Source organism: Chaetura pelagica, unplaced genomic scaffold, assembly GCF_000747805.2.
Source record: "Chaetura pelagica isolate M959 unplaced genomic scaffold, ChaPel_1.0 scaffold1222, whole genome shotgun sequence".
Lineage (NCBI taxonomy): Eukaryota > Metazoa > Chordata > Aves > Apodiformes > Apodidae > Chaetura > Chaetura pelagica.
In genome coordinates, this window is record NW_009952494.1 from 76,537 (window position 1) to 84,685 (window position 8,149).

Consider the following 8,149-nt stretch of genomic DNA (forward strand, 5'->3'; position numbering starts at 1 on the left):
ATCCTGGCTGTTCCTGGCCCTGCTGGGTGGGTCCCTCAGCAGCACAGACCCTGTTTCAGCAGGGGTGAAGGGGCTGAGCTGCCCCAGGCACAGCCACGCACCTCGGGTAGCTTGGAGATCTGCAAGTAGCTCCCTGTTTTAACTCCAGACCAGCTTGTTGTGTAAACAACTCCCACCTGAGGGTTCAGCTCCTCAGAATGTTGTGCTTTCTTTGCCCCCAAAGGGTCTGTGTGATGTGATGTCCCTTCTGAGCTGCAGTGAAGGAGAAATTCCCCTCTCCCCTGGCTACAAACCAGGTGGTCACTGTGAGTGCAGGATGAAGGTGCATGACCATGTGAAATAGGGCTGATCCTACCAAAAATGTGTCCTTCTGTATTTCTTGGCCATGTCACTGTGTGTGGCAGGAGGCAGGTGCCACCTCTGGCTGTGGGGCAGCATCTCAGGAAAGGGGGGAACATCCAGGGCAGGTTTCTTGCTGCAGAAGGAGGACTTAGGAGCCCACAAATGGGCAATTCAGAGGAGCCTCTGCATCCAGAGGCCATCAAGATGGAAAATCTCTAAGAGGTGAGAGAGAGAAAGCAATAGGGGCTGCAAAGGCTCCTGGAAGTAGTGCCAAGGGTGTTTTGTCATGGAGAGAAATGTCCTTGTTTCCTCCAAGTCTTGCACTTAATGAGCTCTGGCTTCTGAAGAGCACTTTTTCTTCTGGAAAACAGCTGAGTCTGTTGTTTCAGGAGAGTAAATTGGGGAGATATGTGTCTGATTTAATAATTAGCTACTGGAGCACTTCCTAATTGAACCCTTTCCCCCTCCCCTTTCCCAGTTGGCTCCCACTGCTCTGCAAACCAGTGAATTCCTGGGATGCAGGGAGGTTTCCTGCCCTGAGCAAGGCTGCACAAACTGCTGGAGTGCAGAGAAAGCAAGAGAGAAGGGAAACTTCTGGAGTTTTAAGTGATCCTTTGGGGAGGAAGCAAGGCCAGTGCTCAGTAACTGCCTCGTGTGAATTTCTGGGAGGAGGTAAATGAGAGTGAAGGAAAAGCTGCTTTGAAATCATCCTCCCCTGAGCAGCACATCTTGGAGCTTTGCTGGCCCTGGGCACTGGAACAGGCTGCCCAGGGAGCTGGTGGGGTGGGAGGAAATGTAGATGTGGTGCTCAGTGACATGATGGAAGCACTGACTGGGTCATTAGGTGATGGAAGGGGGATTTAGGTTATGGGGGGACTTGATCTTCAAGATTCCTTCCAACCAGGGTGATTCTGTTCTAAGAAGTGCACAAGGGGCAGCTGTGTCTGTCCTGGGGATGTTCCAGGGAGAAAAGCAGCTCCAGTGGGGTGGGGGGAGAAGGGAGGGCAGGGCTGGGCCAGGGAGGTGCAAAGGGCTTGAGGCTTGGAGGGATTTCATGCTCTTCATTCTGTCACCCCCAATTTAACCAGGTTTTCTGTCACTCCCCCCAATAGCACTCGTGGGTTCAGACCCTGCTGGTGCCACCAGAAGCACAGAGGAAGATCTGCCCTCCTGGTCTTTCTGTCCTCATCACTGCTACTTGCTTCTTCCCTGGGACCTGTGCTTGGCTGTGGGAGCATCTTGTGACCTCTGGTTGCTGGTGCCTCTCTGAAGTGGTTTCCTTCTTAACTGAGTCTACACTTCACAACAGCTTTTCATTTTGTAATTACATTCAGCATGTTTATTTACATAAGTAGGGATTTTAATGACAGTTAATTAAAAATGCATAATTAGCAAATTAGGATCTATAATGTGGACTAAAAAAAAGTGGCTGTGTGAGTGAGCTTGGAGGCAGGTGTGTTTGGTTCCCAGTGTCAGCCCTGGGTTTGTGTGCCCCTGCTGTGGAGGGGAAGAAACTTATCCTGAGTACCCAGGCAGGAAGGGAGCCCTGGGGAAAGGGCTGCCTGGGGGAAACAATTCCTGAGAAGGAAGTTGGTTCTAGCAGCCTCCAACTCCAGCATCTTGCAAGGCAAGGCTGGCAGGAACACCCACCCACTGCTGGATGCACCTTTTCTTGCTGAGTGAGGAGCTGCTGAGCTGGGCAGTGACAGATTGACATGGGACACTGTCAGGTTAACTGAGCAGAAAAATGGAGCTTTTGTCTTGAGTGCATGGAGTTAATGTTATCAGGTGTTTAGCAAGCTCTAATGAGAACCAAGACACCTATTCATCTTCACAGGTGGATAACTTTCTGGCAGGACCTTGATTGCAACTAGGTTTTATGCCTTACAAACCCAAAGCCCTGCCAAGGATGTATCTCCAGGGAAGCACACGGTGCAAAAATGTTCTGCAAAAGCAAAACCTCCCTCCCTGGTCTTTAGAAAGAACCAGAAATGGAAAATTCTGCTCCCTCTGGCATGGACTTGAGTGAAGCCCTCAGGGAGCTGAGGGCCAGAGGGTTGTGCCCCACAGATGCAGGCAGGAGCATCATTATCCTCTGTGGGTGTTGAGATGGAGGAGGAGGGTGAGGTGGGCACTGCCTGGCAGGCTGGGCTGTCTTCCTTCCAAGTGTCTGTGCTCCTGGCAAGCTGTTCTAGAGGGAACCAGAAACCTGCCTCACCAGTGTGGGCTGCTCAATGCTGGGATGAAATCCTGGGGGAAACATCCCCCGGCTCAGCCTCTGCAGAGCAGGGGGGCAGGGGCAAGAGGTTCAGCAAAAGCATCTGCTGGCACCACAGGCTCCAGCAGCAGATTAAGCTCTTGCTGACCCTTGCATCTCTGTGCCTCTTGGGGAGAAGAGGAGCTAATGGAGTGGAAAACTGTGCCAGAAGGTCGAGGGCCCTGCAGGTCAGGCAGATGCTTTGCTGCTGGGTTTGTTCAGCCTGCAGAACCTCCCTGCAGGGGGAAAGTGTTTGGGCTGAAGAGATGGTGAAACATCTGCCTGCCAGGGCAGGAAGGTGGTGGCATCAGCTGAGCTGCTCTCCCTGGCCTGAGCCAGGACCCTGTTCTGGGAGCACCTTCAGGCTGCAGGAACTGGGGGTCTCGTGTGTGACAAGTGGTCACTGTGAGTGTGGCCTTCCCCTCCTTCCCCTTCTGTGGGTCTGATCCACTTGTGTCCCTCTTCCTGCAGCTCCATGGGATGGCTTTGCTGTGAGGGTGCATCGTGCAGGCAGGGCTGGAGCATCTCTTCTCTCCCCCCCAAAAAAGGCAGGTCTGTAGAGTTTTGGACCCACTGTAGGCAGACCTGGCAGCCAGAACCAGCTGAGAGCACAGGGAGTGACCTGAGCACACACTCAGCCTGGAGAAAAATGAAGTGAAATGAAGGCTGAGAGGAGAAATTATTGCTGGTTATAAATGCTCTGGTAAGGACTAGGAGGGGAAGAACAAGCTCCATAAAAGGAGCCTGGAAAAGGAAAAACTCCTTGAAGGAAAAAGCTGTGCTGAGACAAGTACACTCCAGTGCACAGTGTGTGTGAGAAGCAAATGAGGGAGTTCTGGACCAGCAGGGCTGTGGGGCTGCTTGCTGACCTGGGGCCAAACCACTGGGAGCTGGTGTTTGCTGAGGGCACAACAAGGATGCAGTGTTGGTGAGTGGAGATAGGGCAGAAATGGCTGAAAACCTCAGAGCTGGGGGTGTTTTCTGAGCTGGGTTTGCTGTGGGGAAGAGCTGGCTCAGCTCCCTGCTGCACACCAAGCCCTGTGTCCCAGCAGGGTCACCCTGAGCCACCATGACATCAGAAGTGACTTCATCTGGGAGCAAGTGGGTGCTGTAACTCAGGGTGGTGACAGCCTGTCTGTCTGGGCTGGGACACCAGGCCAGCCTGGGGCACCTGCTGCCTGGTCCCCTCTGCTGTGGCACGTTCCTGCTGCTGCTGCAGATGAAGCTGGTGGCACTTGGGCTTTTTTTTCCCTGAGAGGGATTGAAAGAGCTCCTGTGGTCTGAGGGACAGGGCTCCTACTGCTTTGTTACCCTTGCTTGAGGGTACCAGATCCCTGGGACAGGCTGCCCAGGGAGGTTGTGGGGTCTCCATCCCTGGAGACATTCCAAACCTGGACACGTTCCTGTGGGACCTGCTCTAGGGGATCCAGCTCTGGCAGGGGGGTTGGACTGGATGATTTCCAGAGGTCCCTTCCAACCCCCTCTGTGGTTTTGCTTTGTGCTGTGTCACCCTGCAGTGTTCCTGTGTGCTGGGCTGTGTGCCTCCCTGCTGGGCTGCTTGTCCCAGGCCCTGTCCCACATGCTGGCTGGTGCCACCTCCCTGGGGCTGCCCCAGGGCTGTGAGTTCCTGCAGGATGCACAGGTGCAGCTGAGGGAGAAGCACCTGAAGGTGTCTTTCCCTTTCCCAGGGGGCCCTCAGCAACTTGCAAGGGCAAAGACTCAGCTGACAAAGTGACAAAATGAATGATGTTCTGAAATGGAACAGAATGAGCCTAATATTAATTGCTCCTTAACAATTATTCTCCTTTGATTTATCTCTGAGAAGAAATCCCTTGGGGTGTCTTTGCACTGGAACATGGGAAAGCTAATGAAACCATTTTATCCCTGACATCTTCAAATTCTAGATTTGTTAGGTGATGGATGAGAACCCAGGGCCCAGTCCTGCCTGTCAGTTCTCTGAGGAAGCACAAAAACAAGTCTCTGGCACTGGGAGGTACAGAAAGGTAACGTGCCCTGCTCAGGGCTTGCACTGAGAGCTTCTCACAGTCACAGCATCCAGTGGAGTCCAGGCAAGTTCTGAAGCAGGTGATGGGAAAACAGGCTGGAGAACTGACTGGCTCATTGCACTTCTGACACTACTTTTCCTTCCCAGCCTTTATTTCAGTTCCACCTCTGGCATTTTGCTTTATTTCCAGCTGGGTCTTTGCTCTTGTGCAGGAAGCAGGAGGTGTCTGGAGGAGCTGAGAGTCATGAGACCTTGTCCCTAAGAGATGGGAGGGTGGGTGTGTTTGCAGGACCAGTGAATTGTCACCTCTTCCCTTTAGAAGTCTTGGCCTTTGTCTGGAGGAAGAGCCTCAGGTTTCTGGCCTGGGCAGAGCTCAGCTCCTGCCTGGTCCCCAGGCTGGGGGGGGTGCAGCCCCTGCACAGAATTGCCTCTAAATTGTCTCTGTTTGCTTCGTACTCTACCAGCTGCTTTTTAAATGAGTGTGTTGGGTTATTACAGTAGCTCCTCTATTCAATTCCTTCAGCAGAAAAACTCGTTTTCCTGAAATTGCCTTTGCTCAGCTCCATAATCATTGCACAGCAAATGGCCTGAGGAGAGGCTGAGCAGGGCAGTGCTGGGTTCTGCTCTGCAGGGGCCTCCCAGCCAGGTCTGAGCACCAGGCACTCTGGTCCAGAGCATAAACCATTGCAATGAACAATGTGGTGATGTGTCCAGGGAAGGGTAACAGTTTTATACTCTGGAAATGTCCAGATAGGACTGGGAATGTCTGTGAGGTGTGGGAAGGTGTGTGGTTCCATTGAGCAAGGTAAGTGCATGTGGGATGTGAAGCCTCTTCCTCCCTGTCTGTGCATCCCCCTGCTTGGGGTTAGAAAGAGCCTTGGTGGATAATTTCCCATTATGAGCTTGGGGATATAGGCCTCTCTTGGAGATGAGGTGCAAGGTGAGAGGGATCTCACCTGCTCTGGCAGGTCTTGTTTCTGAAGGGGACGTGGGGGGGGTGTTTGAGTCTGAGATGAAACCCTGCCAGGACTGCTGGTGTCCCCTCCTTCCTGCAGTGAGAGCTAAATCCTGCTGGAGGTGGTGATGGAGGGGAATGGGGGCAGGCAGAGTGATGAGAAGGGCGTAGGAAAAACATTTAGGAGGTTGCTACTGATATTTTAAAGAATGTTTTGACCAGAGCATCAGTGCTGGTAAAACACAGCCAGGGCACCCAGGATCTCCTGTGGGGCTGGCCAGGCTGCTTCAGGGTCAGGCAGCTTTCAGGCTGTTTCTTTTGGCCATTTTTCTCATGAGAGGCTCAGAGCACCTGCCTTCCCTTGGGGAGAGGCACTTGTGTTAGGAGACTGAAGAGAGAAGAAATGAGGTGAGGAAGGAATTGATCCCACAGAGGCTGGGACCAGGTGATGTCCCTGTTTCCCTGTTCTGTTTTGCCATCAAGCCCTGGAGGGCTTGGAGCACAAGCAAGGGGAGCTCTGCCAGTTTTCCTGCACTGAAACACCAGGCATGGCCAAGCTGCAGCCACTGGATTAAATCAATGACTATTTCTCATGTGCTGCCCCCAGTTATTGCAGAGCTTTCTGCTGTGGGCAGCCCAGCTGTGTGAGACTGAATGTGCTTGTTTGCCCAGATCAAATGAATCCTGCCTTGCTTGATGTTGGTTTTTATTGGGTCTTCACTTGCTCAGTTCCTCTGGGCTAAGTACAAGGATTTTTCAGGCTTCCAGGGCTTTGCATTGACAATCTGCAGCTTCACACTTCAGTGCCTCATATGTAAGAACTTAAACACTGAATCTCCCTCAGAGCCCCAACCAGGAGCTCACAGGCTGGTTTTCAAGGCTCAAGCTGCCTTGGCACCTGGTGAGCAACAGGCCCCTCAGTCTGGGTGCAGCCTGAGAGCTGGTGTTGCTGGGAGCTCCAGCCCAAATTAAAACCAACATACTGGTTTGTTCCTCCCAGGGCTGGTCACTGAATGGGGGAGCTCAAACTGCAGGAAGGGTTTTAAAATGTCTCCTTGATGTAAGAAGCAGAACCTGTATCAGTAAGAGATGCTTTAAATCCTTATGAGGGAAACTGATAGATTATTTTTTTTTCCTAGCACTATTTTGGAGGCTTTAGGGTCCCTCTGGCTAAATCATCAAGGAAGAACTTCAGCTTCTTAATGGGAAAGGATGGAGCAATCTGAGCACAGGCAAAAACAAAGCATTAAAGTAAGTGATGTTCAGCTGCTGGATGTTAAAGCAGCTTTGAAAATTTAATGTATTTGGTGTGTGGGCTAAAACTCACCCCAGGGTGAAAGCTTGTTGGGAGGGAACTAGTTCTTGGTTCAGCTGTCCTGCACCCAACACAAAAGGGCAGAGCCTGATGCCACCACAGCTGCCATTGTATCCATCAGGGCCCTGGGAATGCAGAGCCCAGGAGCTGTGGCATCAGGGCAGCCCCTTTTCCTGACCTCTCTGGAGCTGGATAAGCTGGGAATTGGGCTGGGGGGCACCTGGGGACAAGTGGCTGGTTTAGGAGCCAATTTCTGGGCTGGTTGTGGTTTCACACCCCAGCTTGGAACTGCCCAGCAGCCCCTGAGCTGAGTTTGGTGTCCAAGGTGCAAATTCCTGTTTCAGTAAGTGGCCCTTTCTTGCTGATCTCAGCAGCACCAGCTGAGTAACTGGGGAGGACATTTGCACATTATTGCACCAGTACAAAAGATGCCATTTGACAAACTCTGGGCCAGATCTCCCCATTGCTGAGCACAGGCAGGATGTCAGTAGCTTTGGTGTTACAGCAATCTGAGCCAACATCTGGCTCCTTGCTCTGCAGCTGTGCTCTGCCTGCTGCTGCCCCTGGGAAGGAGGAGGCTGCTTCAAGGGGAACAGGCTAGAAAAATGGCCAAGGAGATGTCTTCTGCTTCAGAGCATCTCTGCCAGCTGCCAGGTACTCAGGGAACACATGGGCACTCCAGTGGCTGCCAGGGCCTCTCATCACCACTGCTTTCTTCTGCTTTTCTTCATTAAAAATGATGAAAAATAGGAGGGAAATGCTCTTTTCCTTCTGACCTTTTCTGTCTGTGTCAATGTTTAATTTTGAAAGCTCTCTCACTTTAGTCACCATGTTCCTACTGCAGGCAAGCAGCATTGATAGAAATATTGATCATCTTTAATGAGCTTTAAAAGAAATGCTGAGTGTGACTCAGCACAGGGAGGGGGTACAGACTGATGGCTCTCATTTTTTAACTGCTGCTGATAAATCTTTTGGGGATTTGCTGTTTTATCCTTTCCCCTGATGGTTGTTTCATGGCTTGCAGGGAAGGTGTCTTGTGCTTGGCTGTGGTCACAGCCTGCATCTTCATTTAACTTCTGCAGAGGGCTGGTCCTCAGCTGCCCCAGGGATGGATGGAGGGGATGTGACCTGAACTGGTCCTGCAGCCCCTTTGGGGTGAGTCCTTCCCCTCAGAGCCCAGCACAGCAGCTGCCAGCAAAGGTTTCCCAGCTGGTCCCTGCCTTTCTTATCCCACTGGTGCTCCCAAGTGCTCCAGCACCATCTACAGCCCTGGGA